The 21,451-nt window shown below is 44.4% G+C and overlaps 1 long non-coding RNA gene across 1 annotated transcript; it reads left to right on the top strand.

Moving 5' to 3' along the window:
- Window positions 1-11,096: 11,096 nt before the first annotated feature.
- LOC110256959 (uncharacterized) lies at window positions 11,097-21,231 on the top strand. Its single transcript, XR_014831546.1, has 3 exons — window positions 11,097-11,331; window positions 12,458-12,567; window positions 16,889-21,231. It is a non-coding gene; the product is annotated as an uncharacterized LOC110256959 (long non-coding RNA).
- Window positions 21,232-21,451: the final 220 nt, after the last annotated feature.

The raw sequence follows: 21,451 nt of genomic DNA, 5'->3' as shown, positions 1-21,451 counted from the left end.
CTGTGGACGGCATTGTGCTACCTTGAAATATAAAAAATGAACACAGTAAAAGTAGACTCAGGGAACGATAACAATTACTCTTAATGACTACCTTTCATCGGAGATCATCAATTCCTTCTAGTTAAATTTCACAGCCTCCTTTGAGACGGAAGGGAAAAATATTTGTAAGTGCAACTTGACTTTTCAGTCAAGGAAACAGAAGCACTTTAGGCTGTGGTTAATGTCATTAAGTTTGAGAGGGATCAAGGCTAAATCCAACGATTTCTAATTGCTTGCTTCGGAAATTACACTCATTTTGTTTAGGTAACACGATAAGGTATGTAATGTGTCAAATGAGTTAAGAGATGGGCTAAAAGAGATCCCCAACTCCCAACACTCTCACACACACAGTGAGGTTCCTTAGTTTCCTGGTTCCATCAGCCAACACTAAGTCTTCAGACGTGTGAGGGGAAGTTCCCATGTGGCTCAGTAGTAACCGACCCCAACTAGTAACAATCAGGATGCGGGTTGGATCCCTGGCCTCATGCAGTGGGTTAAGGATCTGGCATTGTGGTGAACTGTGGGGTAGGTCTCATGTGTGGCTCAGATCTGGCGTGGTTGTGGCTGTGGCTGTGGCTCTGGCTGTAGCCGACAGCTCTAGCTCTGATTCAGCCCCTAGCCCAAGAACTTCCACATGCTGCATATGTGGCCCTAAAAAGAAAAAAAGAAAAAAAAAAAAAAAGAAAGAAAAAGAGAGAGCGACTTGAAGGCTCATCTCTGAGTGGCTTCCTGTGGCCCTGATTTCCTTGTGTGACACAGAGCCGCTGTCAACCCTGTCCACACACCCAGGTCCCCATCAATTCTTGCATAGACCTCCGACCTGAGCTCACATCATTGCTGCAAAAAGTGTTACTCAAGCAACTGTGCATTACCCTGGAGGAACAGTCACATTTATTCTCAAAGACCACTGTCTTCTAGACCACAGAGTCCTGGGGCCCCTGAACATTCTTTCTGCCTCCAGCCTCTTAGTGTCAGGGAATCAGCCACTCTCTGACTGAGTGTATTCCTTTTGTCTGGGTGTTCTAATAATCTGCTCTGAGGACTCGATTACAAATTATTCGGCTGAATGCACCCCCCGATCCTGGGTGGCTAGCCAGTTATTTGTTTGTTTTTGCATTTGCTGTTATCAGACAATGTATATCAGACGATGCACTGGTGAACCAATAAATGGGGCCCTCTAAGGTGTGGGCTCTAGGGCTAAGGGCAGTGCTGCAGAAGCATGCGGTTTCCTCCCTCACTCTCTCCTTTTGTTAGAAAGCTGATGGGGTTCTTCATCTACAGTTTCCAGTCAAGTCTCAGCAGGGCCTTCTTTTCATCTCCCTGCTTGGCTCATCCAGCTGCTGTGGGTCTGGACTGGGCGTGGGGCGCCATCTTGATTTCTTGGGATGGGACGGTTGGGTGGATGTGGGTTCTACTGGGGGCAGGTAGCCAAAAGTTCTCCCCACCCTGTCTGTCCCGCCTGTCACCCTATCTGTCCAACTCTGTCCCTCGTGCTAGCGTTCCAAGTTATGACAATCTTTCCAGTGGGTCTTTATTTCCCAGCTCCCTTTGGTTTGTGGCCTCAAGCCAAGATTCTAAGGTGACCCCAAAGAAGGGAGAAACACTTATTTCCTAAGATTTCTCTCTTTGGAGATGCTGGGCACAGTGCCAGCTTCTCCTTTTCTCCGTTGGCTCTGGTCCAGCAAGTTCATTTATGCCCCCAACAGAATCACGTCTAAAACACAGAAGTTAGATGCTAAATGCTTTAGCTGAATTGTCTTGAGACCATTTCAATTCAGGATTCTTGGAAACCATGAACATCCTGAAAATGATGCTTTCAACTCGTTTTCTTCCCCTACATTTCTCCAGACATGCAAACACACCGCTGTGTCAGGTTACACTTGCATACTTGTTTCACGTAGAAGACTTGGAAAGCAGTGGCTCAGCTTTTTAGCAGCAAAAGTGCTATGTTCTTGTTTAAGAAAAACAAGAAAAACTTCAGAACATAAAATTTAACTCAGTTTTTCCCTAGGATATTTGCTCAAATCTGTCTCAAGGTCAGATTTGCATTTGCATGCTAGGGGAACTATTTACCTACAGTTTAAGAAACTCACAGTTAAGATTTTTTTTTTTTCTTTTTATGGCCACATCTGCAACAAATGGAAGTCCTCAGGCGAGGGATTGAATTGGAGCTGCAGCTACCAGCCTACACCACAGTCACTGCAACACCAGATCTAAGCAGCATCTGTGACCTATGCCACAGCTTGAGGCAATGCCAGATCCTTAACCCACTGAGCAAGGCCAGGGATCAAACCTGCCTCCTCACGGACACTGTTGGGTTCTTAACCTGCTGGGATGCAATGGGAACTCCCACAGTTAAGATTTTGAAATCAGAACCAAAATTCTCCTTGGCTGCTTTTTTGGGGAAAAGTCAGTAAAGATGGTGTTTACTATCTTAGAATTGATTTAATCCTCCTTTGTTTTGTCACCCCTCCTTTGTAGCAGTTAAGTGAATAAGAACGAGAGTACCTTTCAGCCCCATGCTCTCCCCTTGATACTTCTAAAACCTCAGCAATTTTCCGATTTCTGCTTGGTGGGAACTTGGATGGGGGTCTTTCAGGTGATGGTCTCTGATGAGGGAGAAGAGAAACCCTCCTGGTTCATAGTCCTTCTTTGACTTTGGGGATCCTCAGTCCTCCCCAGTGCCAGGACTGGCCTATTTAGGAGAAGCCAAAGAACGATGCCTTTGGGATAACTTTTAAAATTACCCACTGGGGCTGACCTGTTGGAGGAAAAATAGATGAATTCTACTAATACATGTCTCCCTCAAAATACCCTTCAAAAATTTAGTCTCATATTAAGGACTATGCAGTCTGTACCCTTTTTTTTTTTTTGTCTTTTGTCTTTTGTCTTTTTAGGGCTGCACCTGAAGCACAGGGAAGTTTCCAGGCGAGGGGTTGAATTGGAGCTGTAGCTGCCGGTCTACGCCACAGCCACAGCAATATGGGATCCAAGCCATGTCTGCGGCCTACACCACAGCTCATGGAAACGCCGGATCTTTAACCCACTGAGCAAGGCCAGGGATCAAACCTGAGTCCTCGTGGATGCTGGTTGGGTTCGTTAACTACTGAGCCATGATGGGAACTCCATCCAGTTATTTTTGTGGCTCTTATTTTCTTCCTTCAACCTCTCAATATCCCTTCCGAAGGCCAACATGGGAACAGGAGAGTCTCTGTGCCAAACCTACTTTTGACACCAATTGTGATGTTGCTCCATGTATGTGTGTGTGTGTGTTGGGGGGGGAGATTGGTAGAGAAAGACCCTCCCAGCATTTACATTCAGCTCCCCTGCCACAGACCCCTTCGCGATACGCGATACCCTCAGGTGTAAAGTTATGTTAAGCCCCTCTGGTAAATAGATAGACAATTTTGTTGCAATTACGGAGGCCAGGCAGGGGAGGAACACATAAAGCATATCTTGGTATAGTTTCCCTGGCCCCTGAAATACTTAATGGGGTCCTGGGGTTGCCAGCAATATTGCCGTTTTCTTTCTAGATCACAAAAACACAGTTCTTGCAAAGACCTTGCTCTTTTTTTGTCTATTGACATAGAGTTGATTTACAATGTTGTGTTAGTTTCAAGTGTACAGCAAAGTGATTCAGTTTTATACATATATATTCTTTTCATTATAGGTTATCACAAGATCTTGGATATAGTTCCTTGTCCTGTGCAGTAAGTCCTTGTTGTTTATTTTATACATAGTAGTGTATATTTGTTAATCCCCAAAACTCCTAATTTATCCACGGCTTCTTTCCCCTTTGGTAACCATAAGTTTGTTTTCTAACAAGACCTTGCTCTGTTTGCTTTTTTTTAGTGCTGCGCCCATGGCATATGGAGGTTCCCGGGCTAGAGGAAGACCTTGCTCTTTTAATATCAAACATTATATCATTAGTCCAGAAAAATGCACACTAATAGTTTATGTGCTTTTGTTTGAGAAAGTTTATAAACATCCCTAAGTTTCCTTGTTCTTAAGCCACACTTAGCATCAATAAGGCTAAGACTTCAGGGTGGGGCATTCATGAAAGCAGAGTAAATAGCCAGGTATTTCTGAATTACATCTCTGGGTTCAATTTTCTGGTATTCCAGAAAGCCCATTGCCTCACAGTTACTTTTCATCCCATTTCTCCAAGTCCATACAATAACTCTATTGCCTACTTTTTTTTTGTCTTTTTGCCATTTCTAGGGCCTCGTCCCGCAGCACATGGAGGTTCCCAGGCTAGGGATCTAATCGGCTTTTGCCTACGCCAGAGCCACAGCAATGCCGGATCCAAGCCGCGTCTGCAACCTACACCACAGCTCAGGGCAACGCCAGATCCTTAACCCACTGAGCAAGGCCAGGGATCGAACCTGTAACCTCATGGTTCCTAGTCAGATTCGTTAACCACTGCGCCATGACGGAACTCCCTCTATTGCCTATTGAATCCGGTCTAGACATCCAGGTCTGACTGAAGGCTTTCCACACTTTGGATGTATCCTGCCTTTCTGGTGTTGTCTCCACCGCTCAGTTGCTGTATTCTGCTGAGGTAATATACGCTGTTTCTGCTTATTCAGAAACCACCTTTGCTTCCTTCTGTACTTTTGCATCTTGCTATTTCTCTTACTGAGAATATTTTCAACCTTTCTGTCCTGTTCGATAAATTTGGGATGTATCAGGCATTTTTCTAGTCTGCCTTTACCCTTCTTTTGGAAATTTTCTCAAGGAACCACCCACCCCTTTCCTTGCTCTCAGCCCAGGTGCTCTGGGTGGGACTTCACTTTACACTCAGACATGCATCTTGGTAGCTGGGCCTCGGAGGTTGGTGCAGGGATCTGCTTGCCACCTAATCAGAACTCAAGGACTTTTGCTGAGGATGCTGGATTAGAGGCAGACACTTTCGCCACTAGATCTGAAGAGAGAGGAAGAAAGGATTGTAGCTACTAGCTACCATCTTGACATTATGAGACACAAGCCAAATGGAGACTAGGCCTAATGCAGAGAAAGTGGAGCTGGGGATCAGGGAGAGAGGAAAATGAACTCTGCAGCAAGCTTTACTGAAAGCCAGACTTGGGGTTCTGCTTGTGTGGTCTTTATGCTTTTTTGCTTAGATCAATTTTTACTACCCACCCTCCAAATACAACTTTATACAAGTTAATATAAAGATTATAGGGGAGTTCCCGTCATGGTTCTGTGGTAGCCAACCCGAGTAGTATCCAAGAGGACATGGGTTCGATCCCTGGCCCTGCTCAGTGGGTTAAGAATCCAGCGTTGCCGTGAGCTGTGGTGTAAGTGCAGACACAGCTCGGATCTGGTGTTGCTGTGGCTGTGGCGTAGGCTGGCAGCTGTAGCTCTGATTCAACCTCCCACCTGGGAACTTCCATATGTCGTTGGTGTGGCCCAAAAAAGACAAAAAAAAAAAAAAAAAAGATTATATGGGAAAATGCATATGAAGTGCTTAGCACAGTACCTCATATGAAGGAATTACTCAATAAAGGTTAACATTATTAGAGTGATAGCTACCACGAGACTAAATCAATATCATATTTAAACATCTCAAGTGATAGTTTTTCCAACAGTTAAGGAGAGCTGTGAAATGTTTGGTCTGTGCAGTAATGAATGACAAGAATGGGGACGGTAGCAGGGAACTATGCCGAGGTTTGCATTTGATGTTGGACTTTATTATTTTCTGAAGAATCAGTAACAGTGCCTTGTGGATAAAGACTGTTTTTTCATGCTTATGAGATTCTCCTCTTCGTCTCTGATTTCCCCTGGCATTCTGTCATACCCTCTCGGTAAGCTAGAAAAAATGTTCAAAGAAGTTTTCTTCTTGAATTTTGATACTGGAGTCTCAGAGGCCAGGTGGCACAGAGTTGAACATCATCACAACAAGATGCTTCAGTTGGACACGCTTCATTGGATGCTAACTAATCTGAGTTTTCTCACATGGCTCCCGACTCTTAGGGACCTTAGACGAAGACCATTTCCCTGGGTGGATCGCTACCAATCTGGCAGATATGCCCCAAATGGGGGATTAATTTGCTCATTATTTCAGAGGCATAGTAGTTCATTTGCTTGAGAAATATTTTCTGTTAGGAGTTCCCGTTGTGGCACAGTGGTTAACGAATCCAACTAGGAACCATGAGGTTGCAGGTTTGATCCCTGGCCCTGCTTAGTGGGTTAAGGACCTGGTGTTGCCGTGAGCTGTGGTGCAGGTTGCAGACATGGCTCGGATCCCACGTTGCTGTGGCTCTGGTGTAGGCCGGTGGCTACAGCTCTGATTAGACCCCTAGCCTGGGAACCTCCATATGCCGCAGGAGCGGCCCTAGAAATAGCAAAAAAAAGACAAAAAAAAAAAAATTTTTTTTTTCTGTTGTTTAATGGCAATATCTTCTTTGAATGATTAATATTTTTCTCCCCATCAGATTTCAGATCCTGGCTTGACCATTCATTGACTTATATAATTTTATCAAATAGCTTGGACTCTTGTACCCTGCAGCAGCAATATTTACAAAGTGCAGAAAGTTATATTTGCCACTGGATGTGGGAATATTGCTTTGTACTCCGATGTTTGTAAGATGTTCCAAAGTAAGTGATCATTATCACTCACACCCATTTTTAGCTGAAGGGGATTTAATACTGCGGACTCAAATTTTCTTTTGGTCTGAAAATTATAGGGTATGTGATTCCAGTTCAAATAAAAGGTTAATATTTGTCTTCATTGGTCTCAGTTCTTTTCCCCTCAGTGCCTTATATCTAGAACAGTGACTGTCATCACTATTGTCATAGAACTTTTATTGCATGCTGGTATTTTCTATGGCACTCTGCAAGAGAGAGGCGTCCCTGGTGTTCACCTTGTAAGGTTGATGAATAAGGGTGAGAAATGTATCAGTCCACCTAAGTGTTTAGCGAGGCTTTTTTGAGCTTTCCCAGAGGACACTGGTTATAAATGAAATGGAACCATTATTCTTTATTTTGCACCCTGTAGAAATTGTTTCTCCATAGGATATGTGAGCTCGTAGAAGTTGTTAAGCATCCTTTAGGGAGACTGCATTACAGAATGGCATCATTTTCTGTAATTGTTACTCTCATTTAATAATTCTGGAATGTCAAGGAGGATTTTTCTTCCCCTTTCAAGAATGTATACTTTTGTGTGTGTGTGTCTTTTTGACTTTTTTTCTAGGGCTGCACCCGCAGCATACGGAGGTTCCCAGGCCAGGGGTCCAATCGGAGCTACAGCTGCCAGCCTACGCCACAGCCACAGCAACGCCAGATCTGAGCTGTGTCTATGACCTACACCACAGCTCACGGCAACGCCGGATCCTTAACCCACTGAGCAAGGCCGCAACCTCATGGTTCCTAGTCAGATTTGTTAACCACTGTGCCACGACGGGAACTCCAAGAATGTATACTTTTAGATAGTGACAAGGGAGAGAAAATAGGTAAATAAAGTTGAATATCAATCAAAAGGAGAAAAACAAAAATGATTGAGGAGGATAAAGGATTTGATGTGTGAGAAACGAGATATATTATAGATGTATAAAAACAAAGATGGAAACAAAAAAGCACACTAGCTTAGGATAGTGTTCAGCTCTGAGGAGATGGAGCAAAGAAGATGAGGGAAGTCTTCCAACAGTGCCTCAAATGTATTTGTCTTTTTATTTTTACTTTTAAAGAGAGAACACTTTAAGGGAATATGGCAAAATTTTAAGATGTGTTAAATATGGGTGGATGGTAAATAGTTATTATATTGAAGTTTGCAATTTTGTTTGTTTTAGGTGTTTCACATGAGCACTATTTAAAAAAAAGAATGTTAAAAAAAGAATGTAAAAATCCATTATTTACTTGGATAGAAGAATAGAATCATGAAATTTATGACCTGAGTGATCAGCATATGACTCTAGTTTATACTCCACCTTTTATGAATGAGGACACCAAGCCCAGAGAGGTGAAGTAATTTTTTTAAGGTCACAGAGCTGAGCTCCCAGCCAAGAGCTCTGTCCAACATCTCATAAGCGTAACCCCAAAGCAAAATCTTCGTAAAAATGAAATAGACACAGTTTTCTCTCTGGGTTGGATTCTTCACTGGAGACATTACAAACATGTCTCAACATTTTTTAAAAAGGAAACATGGGGCTTGAAAGTAATTCAACTCAGAAAATACACTGAGTATGCAGTAAGTGCAAGGCATTGCAGGTCCTCCCAAGACAAATTTGTATATAACTAGCCTTCTGATATCGTTCCTCTTAATTGGCTTAATTAAGGCAGAGAGAGATAATAATGAACCCGAGTGTCCTTGAATAGAGAGGAGGGGTCAGAAGCCAAAAAGCAAATAAGAAAAAAACAAACAACAACAACAAAAAAACACCCCAGGACATGACAGTGTTGAGCTCCCTAGATGTGAAATCCGTAGTTAAAAATAAGGGTGAATTGGGGTCAGTAGATTCAAACTTACATTTAGAATAGATAAGCAATGAAGTCCTACCGGGCAGCACAGGGAATTGTATCCAATCTCTTGGGATAGACCATAATATGAGAAAAAGAATATATATATTCTTTATATATATACACACACACACATAAACATATGTGGATGCTTTTTGACTGGGTCACTTTGCTGTACAGCAGAAATTGACCCAACATTGTAAATCAACTATTCTCTAATAACAATTAAAAAAAAGAGAAGAAAAGACAAACAAAAATCCCTCCCCATAAAAGTGGTGAGGGGGCCAATAAGGAGGAAGATCATTTAGGTGTCCCTCTGGAAAACCACGAATGGTGTTGCCATTATCAGTCAGAGATCCAGGGTCTAGAAATATCAGAGGAAAACCAGCCCTCCTAAATCATCTCTCTGATAGTATGTGTAACCAAACATGGTGATAAAACCACTTGGAACAAGAAAGACCATTAAAGGCTAGAAAGCAAAAGGCAGCAAAGGGGTTGTCCTACAGAGGATGCTCCATGTTGGCTGACATGAGGAAATCAGCCCTAAACTGCAGAGCATGTGAAACAAGAGGAGTTTTTGGCTGCAGGTGTTGGCAAATATGAGAACAGACTTGGTGAGAGTGGCTTTGGAAGCTCCATCTCTAGACCAATTCTAACAACAAATTTATTCTTATTTATTTATTTATTTATTTATTTATTAGGGCCACACCTGCGGCATATGGAGGTTCCCAGGCTAGGGGTCAAATTGGAGCTACAGCTGCCAGCCACAGCCACAGCCACAGCAATGCAGGATCCAAGCCACATCTGCAAACTACACCACAGCTCATGGCATCACCGGATTCTTAACCCACTAAGCAAGGCCTGGGATCAAACCCACATCCTCATGGATCCTAGTTGGGTTTGTTAACTGCTGAGCCACAATGAGAACTCCCAACAAATTTGTTCCTAGGTGACTGAAACCATTTCCTTTAAGGTCAGCGGCTGGGGCAGCCATGTTCCCTGGGGTTGTCCCAACTCTATGGCTCTCCATCTCTTTCTGTCCTCAAGCTACATGTTGGTTACTGAGAAGGACTGCTGAGCAAGTTTGGGTCCTTCTAGGTTCCACGATCTGAGTGTGTTGAAGGAGCTGGTGGCGGTGAGGCGAGCAGTCGAGCAAGGAGGCAGGTGTTAGCAACTGAGGTGTGGAATGAAGATGGAGAAGAATTTCCCACATTCACTTGGGAGCCACGTATATACCTGTGTATGTGTATTGAATCCATAATATTCAGCCATCTTCATGTGGTCTCAGATCGACAATGGCAGAATCTGAATATGACATTGAAGGGAGATGCTGTGGGTATGGCTCCCACCAATATCTCCCCACCCCCACCTCCATAAGCTCTGCTATCCACAAGGTCACTGGCCTGGGTGGGGGCGAGGGATGAAGGGTAGATGTCCAAGGGGTGAGCTTGCGATGAGATCTGGACCTCAGGGTAGGGAGAGGAGTAGGATTGACTATACTTCCCAGATTGCCCAGGATAGCCTTAGTTTATGCTTTTTTTCCCCTGTAAACTGTTAAGAGTATAGACTCTTTCATTCTCAGACGTGTCCCCGTGTGGATGATAAACTATACAGTTACCCCAGAGGGGTCATGGGGCCTAGGACAAGCATATATATGGCCCATCTTAATCTGGCGAAGAACATATTAAAATCACCCCTTGAAAATGTTGGCGCTGTGATAGTTTGCGTGCTGACTCACAGCCGAGTTCAGGGGCAAAATGTCAGCACCACCACAATGCCTTACCTCCAGCTGCTACAAACGCTGTGTATTTAAATGGTTCCCATCTTTGAAGCTGCAAATGAGCCTTGTCAAATTCCCAGGATTGTCAGGGTCCTCGCTGAGATGTGAGCCCAGCAAGGGCGGACAGACTCGACTCACCAAAATTACCTCCTCAGCTTTGTAAATGAGAGTTTGAATATTCTCTGCAAAAAAATTGCTCTTAAAGATTACCTTCCCATTTGAATATGGAGAGCCGAGCCACAGATATCCTGCAGCACGTCTGAGAATAGACATTCCCAGAAAATTTCACTGATTATCTTCAAGATCAGCCAACATCAACCCTCGTCCTTGCGCAGATGAAAGAATAAACGATTAAATCTGAAAAGGAACGTGGGGTATATTAAATGGACTGGATTCTTTTGCCATCATCATTGTCTTATTCATGTATTTCCTCCCCTCCCTTTCTCCCCACCCAGGGATAACATTTTGATATACAGCGCATGTTCGAGATCACCAAACGGAAGCAGGCACAGGAATGAAATGAAATGAACTTCAACAATAGACAGTTTTAAGTATTCTAGGCAGTTCTCCCTGTAGGCCAGGGAGTGCCTAATAATGAAATCAAGGTCTCAGGGCTCACCAGCAAACCACAAAGCAGCTAATTTGGTATTTCTTGCAGAAAAAGTACTAGAGGCTGCACAGGGTTTGTTTAGGAAAGAACTTGGCCAAGTTACTTGATTAGGGTGTTTCAGGAAGAACAGATTACACTCCATTCACTGTCAGAATACAAAATAGAGATGTGAAGTGAATTCTATCCAGGAACAGCCTTTTCCTGAATCCCATATTGGGGTTGGGTAGATCTGGCCCACATAAAGAAAAATCACACCTTCCTCTCCACAGAAGTCCAGAATAACAGCTCCCCCCGCCGCCGCCCCCCAACCCCCGAGGTGAAAGAATAAAAGACACCAATCTTCGGTGTGGTCTTGGTCATGCCCTGCACGTAATTACAAACCCAGCTGGTGAAAGGAAAGAAGATGAAGACATGTAAGCTGGACACTGGGCTCGTTGCCACAAAGGTAAAAATCAATGCCATTTGGGAAGAGAAAGTTCACAGGGAAAGGGGGGTGGTTCCTGACCCCTTCTGCTCTTTCACGATCACTTGTCTCTCTGGCTCAGAGGCCAAGACAGGAGAGCAAGACATTCTGGTGGGTAGATGCTGAAGAAGAGGAAGGGAGGCTCCCGGGAGGGAAATACTGCTTTATGCCTTCTGCCAGCTTTAGACAGCAGGAGATTGGAGGTGGTAACCCCGTGTTTTGTGATTCTTATGTGTTTACAGAGCATTGCTGCTGGGCTGCAGCCTCTGTGAACAGGTCACAGTGTCGCCGAGATAATAATCCCCTCCGCTCAGGGCCACCGAACAGGCCTGGGGCAGCCGGATCCCCTTGGTGGTGGCCTCAGGCCATGAGCGACTGCATCCTTGCTCCAGAGTGATGCTGAAATATGGTCATTTCACTGTGTACTAGGCAGTGAACCAAGTTGGAAGAACTTAGAATAGAAGGCTTCTTTCTGGGAATACCTGGGTGGTGGGAGTGGGGGTGTTGCAGATGTATTTATTTCTACAGTGGGTTGGATTTTGTCCCCTGTACCCTCACCCCACCCCAGAGATCTGTCCTCTTCTAACCCCTGGGACCTATGAGTGTGGCCTTCTTTGAAAATCAAGTCTTCGCAGATGTAATTAAGTTATGGATCTTGAGAGGAGATTGTCCGGGATTTAGGGTGGACCCTAAAAGAAAGGAAAAGGTGACTTGACACAAACAGGGAGGAAGTCCAGGTGAAAACAGAGGCAGAGATTGAAGTTAAGTGGCCACAAGGCAAGGAACACCAGGAACCACCAGCTGCTGGAAGAGGTAAGAAGAGATTCTCCCCTAGAGCCTTTGGAGGATGTGTGACCTTGCCATGACCTTGATTTTGGAGATCTGGCCTCCAGAACTGGGAAAGAATAAATCATTGTTGTTTTAAGCTACTGGAGCTTGTGGTCATTTGCCATGGTAGCCTTGGGACACTAACACAGTCTCCGTCTCGCCAGCCTGCGTTTGCGGAAAACTTCAGCCTGGATGTTCCACTCTCCTGGACTCCATCCCTTCCTTTCCCCCTTATTTCCTTCCTTCTCTATCCTTGTCCCTATTTCCCCTTTCCTTCCAGAGGTCTTCGCTATCACCTCTGCTCCAGGTGCTAGCAGGGCGGGGGCGTCCAGGACACGTCAACATGGGGTCTGCTCTAAGCTCATTGGAAGAGGAGACAGACCTACACAGGTAATTTCAAGGTACAGTAGGTGTGGAGCTGCTGTCGGTACAAAGTGCTGTTGAAATCCAGAAGGGGGAACTATTAATTCAGTGGGCGTATGGGAAGATTTCCCCAGAGATGGGAGCATCTGAGCTGCATTTCTTGGAGCATGAGTGAGATGAAGAGGGGAGGAAAATGGAACAGGCACTCTAAGCCGAGGGAAGATGTCATTTGGGGTGGATCTCTGATGGGTGATTCATCAGAGATGTCTCGTGTACTGTGCTTATTTTTACTCCTTTGACATGTGATGAAATATTGGGCTGTTTGGTGCATTCCATTACCTACATTCCACTTTCCCAAAGGTCATTTCTGGGTTCTGAGTCTGGACAGCGTTGAGTGTGGAAATTGATTATAGCCTAGAGCTGTCCTAAGAGGTGTGGCTCTTTCTTGACTTGGGATGTGCAGAGGCGCTGTATTGGATCGAGGGCTGCCCATGAACACACGACTTAGTGTGAAGGTAAAGATTGGACTCTAAGCAGAACAGAGCCCCTGGGTCCATTTGAATACAGACCTAGACTCAGAATACTCCTGGGATATCAGGGGGTACAGATCAGGACACTCAAATTCTCTAGCATTATGCAGAGAAAAGCACTGGCGATTCTTCTAACCTTTGTGTGGCCCATGTAGGAATAGAAAAGTTTTTCTACCCCAAGGAGAATGAACAAACAGTATGCCTGCCTCATTTAAAAATTTAAAGTACGGTGAAGGCTGACATGGCAGTATTATCCCACTTTGAAATGGATGCTTTTGACTTAAGTGAGATTTGGCATCTGAGTTTAAGCACCTGAAATTAACTCCCGGCATTCCACAATCTAACTAGGGACAGACAGACTTCGTCCTGAAACATTAGAACTGTGGACAGTCCTCTAGCTATGCTAACTGAAGCCAAAGGAGGATGATTATAGATCCTGCCTTGGGGGTAGGTCACTGATAAACAGCAAAGAGCTGCTTTAGAGTGAGGCTCGTCAGAATAAGGGAAACAGATGCTCCTGGAGGGGTGTAAAAGCCACGCCAGATAGGGTGCAAATCTGATTCACCTTTCCTGCGTCCGTGGGCATTAATTTCAGCCATGTGTGTGTCTCATTTTTCACACCTGTAAAATGGGGATAATAGCTTCTACATATGTTTGTTGTAAAATTAAAATGAGTCAGTACCCGTGAAGTGCTGAGCCCAGAATCAAGTGATCACTAAAGGTCTTGATCATGACCATGGTTACTGACGGCAGAGAGTTACATGATATGACTATATGAGGTGCCTGGCACCGTGCAAGGGCAGGTTCTCCATAAATGTTAATACTCTCCCCTGCCACCCCCGCCACCCAGTCCTGAAGGCACTCCTGGTGCACTTGGCGCCCAAAGGAAGGATCCCAGAGATACAATGACTGTGAGTTCAGAGCAGATGGGGGATGCTAGCCTGACCACAGGGAATGGATGGCTGTTGCAGTGTCCCCAGACACCAGCCTTGGAGGTAATCAGAACTATCTCCTGCCTTCCTGAGTGTGGAAATTGATTATAGCCTAGAGCTGTCCTAAGAGGTGTGGCGCTTTCTTGAACTGGGACGTACAGAAGCGCCGTATTGGATCGAGGGCTGCCCATGAACACAAGACTTAGTGGGAGGATGAAGAATGGACTCCAAGTAGAACAGAGCCCCTGGGTCCATTTGAATACAGACTCAGAACATTCCTGGGATACCACGGGGTACAGATCAGGACACTCAAAATCTCTCGTGTTATGTAGAGAATGACAATAGAGCCATCACTGGTGGCAAACTTATTTCCTTAGTGCCCTTTCCAGAAACTACCACTTAGTACCCACTAAGGAGCAAAGGGTCCTATATTCACTAATGTGAGGGTGGGTGGGTCATGATGTGTGTCTGCGGTGGGGTGGGTGGTCCAGGCTGGTCCCAGGCCAGGGCTGCTCTGGGACGGGGGGTAGGGAGGACATCCCTGAGCATGGACTAGGGCCACCCATGCATGACCTCACGGGACTCACAATAACCTGGAAGGTGGGCTTGGCATCTCTGTTTTTTATCGGAGAGGAAACTGAGGTTTAGAGAGAACAGTGACCTGCCCAAGGCCGCTCGGCTCAGTCAAACTCTGTCTGACTCAAAGCTCCTGGACTTTCCCTCCACCAAATTGCCCTCTGATATGCCCCTCGTGATGAGCAGACACTTCCGGTTTTCCCATAAGATATTTTTATTCTAAATTGCCTTTTTTCCCCTAAATTTCATTTTAAAGGGTAAAACAGCCTTTGTTCAGTGAAGTAAACCTGTTTTTGTGCCCAGAGAAATACCCAGACAACTTTAGAGAATAATTGAGTCGAAGACACAAACTTTTTATTTAGTGAAAATACCATATTCCTGTAAAGATACTGCCTATTTTTGCTTTCAAGAGAGGAATAAACCAGGAAATTACACGAAAAGCCCGTTTTCCTTATGAAGCTGGAACAAATTGAAACTGGGATATTATTGCCACAATTATATAAAGGGAGCAATTCTTAGGAGGGAGAACTTTCTGAATTGTTTTAGATATTCATTTCTGTGTCTTTAAAAAAAAAAAAACCAAAACTTACATTAAGAAAGAGATGGTAAGAGGCACTCAGAGAATTTTGGCCACAGATGCAGTTTCTCAACCTCGGCATCATTGACATTTTGGGCTAGATAATTCCCTGTTGCGGGCTGTCTGGTCTATTGTAGGATATTTAGCAGCATCCTTGGCTTCTACCCATGAGATGCCAGTAGCACCCCCCACCAAGTCGTGACAACCAAAGATGTCTCCAGACCTTACCAGATGTCCCTGGGGACAAAATCACACACGGCTGAAAATTACTGAGCTAGATGGAAAAATGTTATCACCACTTAAAATTTGCGCTTGTCCTCATGGTTTGCGACATTGTATCAAGAGCACATCTGCTTCCTGGCAATTCCCGAGGCCTGAGGGAGACTGGCAGAAACAGAGAGACCTCGCCAGAGGAGGATCTTATTAGGACTCCATTTTTCTTCTATTTTGTAAATAAGAGCTTTATCGAGGTATAATTCCCATACCATAAAATCCATCCATTTAAATTATACATTTCACTGGTTTTTACTCTATTCTTGGGGTTCTGCAACCACTACCACCATTTAATTTTAGAACATTTTCATTTAATTTTAGAATCCTCCCCCAAACACTCCATACCCATAAGCAGTCACACCCCATTTTGTGTCCCTGGCAAGCACCAATTACTCTCTGTCCTTATGGATTTATAGAGCTCCATTCTTAAATGTGAGATATTTGGCTTGAAAATCTAACAGCCAATGTGGATAGAGACCTTTCCTCTGACCCTGCATCTTCTCTTCCCCCTTAGATGTTTTTAATCTTGCTTTAAAGCCCAGATCAAGATTCTCTTCCGGAGTTCCTGTCGTGGCGCAGTGGTTAACGAATCCGACTGGTAACCATGAGGTTGCAGGTTCGGTCCCTGCCCTTGCTCATTGGGTTAACGATCCAGCATTGCTGTGAGCTGTGGTGTAGGTTGCAGTTGTGGCTCGGATCCCGCATTGCTGTGGCTCTGGTGTAGGCCAGGGGCTACAGCTCCAATTGGACCCCTAGCCTGGGAACTTCCATATGCCGCGGGAGCAGCCCAAAGAAATAGCAGAAGACCAAAAGAAAAAAAAAAAAAAAAAAAAAAAAAAAAAAAAGATTCTCTTCTTCCCGGAAGCACTCCTGGATTTCCTCTCTGGTTCAACTGTCTAATCCTCACCCTAGAGCTCCTTTCTTCTTGGCTATGGAGCCAATTGCAACTGTGAAACACATGCATGGCAGTTTCTCTTTGGCAGAAGAACTTTGTTGGGGCAGACACCTTCCCAACATGCATTCAGACCAGTGCTTAGTGGACAGTGTCGGGGAGTCAATATGGCTTGTTGGCCTGATCTGTCCTAGGCCTCAAAGGGTGCTTTGTGGGGATGAAAAGTGTCCATGTTTAATTCTCAAAACAACTTAGATAGAAGCTACCCTATGCCCGTTTTACAGGTGAAGAAACTGAGACCCAGAAGAATTAATTAAGTTGCTCAAGGTCACTGAAAAGTAGTAGAGTGGGATTCTGGTCCAGAATCTGGGTTGCACAAAACTGGGGAACACTGCCAGGGGAGGTGACATATGTTAACCTCCCTTCATCTGCATGACCACCCTGGTAGGTGAATAAACTACCCCATTTTCCCGATGAGGAAACTGATGCTCAGACTGATGAACTGTCATGCAACTCACAGGCGGCAGAGCCAGGATTAAAATCCAGATTTCATGTGCTTATCCCACAGGGAGGTTGCCAAGAACAGTACCAAAGACAAGGGCCTTCCAGGGATCAGCCTGGAAGCTTTAGCTCTTATCCTGCTGGGAAGAAGAGCCCTTGATTATGAAGGGGATATTGCTTAGTTGCCTTCTTATTGCCAAGTGATGGTGAGAAATATGAAGAACTTCTGTAGAAGGAGAAATAGAAAGAATATGGAAAACGGAACATGGTGGTCAAACTTAAGATCCTGAAGAGTAGGAGAAATAGGATGCAATTGTTCGTACGCCTTGAAGAACTTCCCAGGTTGGAGGACTGGCAAATATGTGAGTTGACCATGAAGAGGATGGATGGTGGGCAGCCCATCTTGGTCAGGAAGCTGACATGGCTCTTCCTTAGGTGGCTTGTCTCCTGCAAAATCTTGCCTGTCTGGGAGATGAGCACACCTCAAACCTGATAAATATAGATGAACATACTTTGAACCTGAACCGAAGCTCATCAAAAGGGAGAGCTAATTATGGGGCTAATTATTTACATAATTTAGATGACAATCTTGAAAACATAGTTACATTTCAGAGATGCATGACTTTAATCAGGCTGCAAATAATGACGAATAACACAGATTAAGCCAGGCTGATTTGTGTCACTCTTCAACATATAGGTCAGCACCTATACAGAGAGCAAAGTGCCAGGCACTGCAAATGATCTTAGAGCCATTTTGGAGAAATGAGATACAGGATCAAAAGGGAAAGTACGGAAAAGAAAAATTGATCAGGGCAGTTATTCAAATGTGGAATTAGATGGATCTGTAATTGCTTTAATCAAAGTATATAGCTATAACATAAAAGAGTATATCTTAGTGAAAGCTTAGTGGGTAGGAACATGGTATAAATGAAAGGATTTTATTACCATAGAACCATAAAGTTCAATTTAGTGCAAAAATAAAAAATGACAGGCAATATAACAATTGGGCAATCCAAGAAATAATATTCCACAGACGTAATCTACTTTGGGGCTGGCTGTAGATAGGTTGATTGCTTTAGTAACAGATAACTGACCACGTGAAGTGACTTGCTCTGTCTCTGGAAGGTTTATCTCACCTGTAGACTTATGTCCATCCCAGTTCATTGGCCTACATTGTCCTGCCTCCACTTGGGGGCCCACAAACACCTTTTCATCCTTCAAGATGGATGTAAGGCCATCTGGCTGTATAGAAGAAAGAGGGCTTTGGGCCTGGAGTCTCAGCTTAGCCATTGACTGGTTATCTGATCTTATGGGTTTACTTCTCTGATCCTCTGTCTCTTACATCCCCCAAAAGGCAAGGTTAATCTCCCTCTGCAACAGTCTTCTTTGTCATTTTCTCTTCCTGTATCAGTATCACAGCATTCACAAGGACAGTCGATTTGCTGTTTATGTGAATTTGGTTTCTGTGTTGCTGTCAAAGGTCTTGGGTTTAAAATTTGAAACTGCCACTAGCTGAGCCTTAGTTTTCTCATCTTCAAGACTGGAGTAACACCTGTTGAGGCAAAGACTGGTGGCTGATGACCAAACTGTTTCTTTTCTACCCCAGCCCACAGTGAGACTGTGTTGCCCAGGCTCCCCTATAGTGGTGCATGGTCATGTGACCGAGGACAGCTAATGGGATACAAGCAGGAGTTATGAGGACCATTCATAACACTGGCCCTTAAGAAAACCTCCTTGCTTTTCACTCCTCTGCCAGATAAGGTAGTTGAGCAGTGTGACTAAAATGCCGTGGCTTGAAGGCAGCAGATACACAAGATGGGGGAGACTTAGCCCTGAATTGTTTACTAGAGACATTTGGGGCTTCAAGTGGGTGAGAAACAAATGCCTCTTGTAGCAAGCCACTCATAGCTGGGGGTTTACCTATTATAGCAGCTCACATTAGCTTAACTAATGCACCAATCCCATAGATGCGTTGTGAAGATTATAATAACGGTTGGCAGAGTTCCTGGCACGTAATAAGCCCTTAACAAAATCGGATAAATGAATGGACCATTAAGTTCTCCAAAAGAGAAAATAGAATTAGTAGAGATGATGATTTTTCCCTATGGTAAGCCAATTTTAATTTCGTTCTGTCAAGTTAGATACAAACAGTTGGAACTCCTAACAGGTTTGTAAGAACTGTACTCTCTTGTGGCTAAATTAGTACAACTTATAATCAAATTTCTCACAGATTTCCAGAATATCGGTGCTGAATGGGACCTTAGTGAGCAAGTCACACGCTCAGCCTTCTCATTTTGCAGATGAGAAAACCAAGGCTTGGAGAGGTTATTGCCCTGGGGTAATCAGGGGCAGAACAAGGACTTGTAACTTGTAATTATTTTCACAATTAAAAGAGATATTTTCTGATCATTAAAGTTACAAATGATCGTGGCTGCAAATTGGGAAAATAGAAAAGTTTTATTTGAGGGAGAAAATAGGAATAGCTCTAATGTAGATACTGGTTATGTTTCTCATCTTTTATTTATGTATCTATTTCACAGTGCTTAACAGAGATCATGGTGATTATACAATTTGTTTTTTCTTTTTATGGCATATGGAAGTTCCTAGGCTAGGGGTTGACTCGAAGCTGCAGCTGCCGGCCTACACCACAGCCACAGCAACATAGGATCTGAGCCGTATCTGCAACACATTCTGCACGCTACTTGTGGCAACACTGGATCCTTAACCCCCTGAGCGAGGCCAGTGTCCTCACAGACACTATGTTGGATTCTTAACCCCCTGAGCCACAACAGGAACTCCAACAATTTAAAATACTGGACCATGAGACTTGATTCTGGACCTCAGGGAAAATTCAAGGCTCCTGCTGTCACTCTTGGGGCTGAGATTAATGTAGGGTAGGATTGCTGTGGCTCTTTTGACAAAATGACATCCCATAGAGTAGACGAGTTCTCACTTCCTTCTTGGGGAGGTTGGGATCTGGACAGGAGGTTGGAAGTTGGGGGTGGAGGGAGAGCTGGGCCTGCATGTACTGGGTGAAGACTTCCACCCAGCCTGGTGCCTCCAAAACTCCCTGCCTGGGGGACAGGCTTTTTGGTTCCAGTGGGCCTGGGTAGAGCCCCAGGTGTGCAGCTTTCAAAACCAAGAAGTTGGGGCTGTGGGGTTGAGGCCAGGGAGCATCCATCCTTGGCCACCTCCCTCACAACTCCCAAGCAGTTCTTTCCTCAAATGTCCTGACGGGTGATTTTTGGAAACTGATAACTTCTTTTGGCTATATAGTGACTTCTTACCTATGATAATTAGTGCATAATTTTCATAAATCTAAGGGAGGGTGTTGGTCTCGCTAGGTTTCCTTTAGTGCCCAAGGTGGTGGCCATGTCCAGATAAACTGCCAAGAGAGGAGGCCCCCAATCTCCTGTGCAGTGTGGTTAGTAGCCTGTCTGCGGATGAGTCTCACCCTCACTGCCTGGTGTCTCCAATTAGCCTGTGATTTGGGTGAGGGGCCAGGGAGGCGGTGGTGGTGGGGGATCCGCATTCCCACTCTGGCCACAGAGAAAACCACAAACTAGCATTTAACATTTAATACCAAGAAGGAGGCTTCTTGTAAGTGGAGGATGTCTGGGGCCTGGGGCTCTTTCATGACTGTCATGACTCCATAAATGGCAATTTAGTATCTGAGGATAGTCTGGTCGAAAAATTGAGACTGACTTCTTCATACCAATATGAGAGCCTTATTTCTCCCACTTTTTTCCCTCCTGAACATCTCTCCTCGACCAGCTGCTTTCCTGGCCAGCTCTTACTCACACTTGGTTTCTGCAATGATGTTAGGCACATCTGTCTGTCACTCACGTATAGGCGAGCAGCCACATGGCCCTTTCTCAGTGTGGAGTAAGATCTGTTACCCCCAAATAGTTAAAAGTAACTCAAATCTTCATACAGTATTGAGAAAATGCTGAAGACAGATTATAGTCATAAGTGAGTAGAAAATTTCTGAATTCTGAAAATTCTTTTTTCCATCCCCCCAATATGGCAGCTTGTTCTTAAGTCTCTCTCTTTCCCCAGTTGTGTTACTAACCAGTGACTGGGTCTTTCCTTCCCTGTGCATTTAAATACTTAGTATCTACTCTTTCTAAAGCAAATCTGGCCAGGCTTCCAGGTTCCCCTCCCATAGCCTCTCTTATGCACGTAGAAAAAGCCCAGAACTGGAGTTGCCCTTGTAGCTTAGTGAGTTAAGGATCTGGTGTTGCTGCAAGCTGCAGCAGCATAGGTTGCTGATGAGGCTTGCATCTGGTGTTGCTGTGGCTCTGACATAGGCTGCAGCTGCAGTTGCAGCTACAATTCTATTTGACCCTGGCCCAGAAATTTCCATATGACACAGATGGAACCACAAAAAAAAAAAAAAAAAAAAAAAAAGCCCAGTTCGGTAGAAGATAAGGCTCTGATTATTTACTTGTTAATATTTTTCTGTCTCTTGGCTTACATTTGGCCCTGTTTTAGTTGTGCTTTCTTATAACATGGTTTCATTTTCATCATAGCTGTCTTGGTAGGGATGGTGCTTAGACATGTATCAGGTAATTTTAAAGCTGAATCAGGCTCCCAGAATGGAATAAATAAAGTGGTTGCTGAGTTCAAG

This window comes from Sus scrofa, chromosome 1 (genome assembly GCF_054392235.1).
Source record: "Sus scrofa isolate SSC_HxYL_T2T_F1_AM1 chromosome 1, Sscrofa_HxYL_maternal_Yorkshire_Landrace_v2.0, whole genome shotgun sequence".
In the NCBI taxonomy this organism is placed as follows: Eukaryota; Metazoa; Chordata; class Mammalia; order Artiodactyla; family Suidae; genus Sus; species Sus scrofa.
The sequence above is the reverse complement of the archived record's forward strand: the minus strand, read 5'-3'. Positions and strand labels throughout refer to the sequence as shown.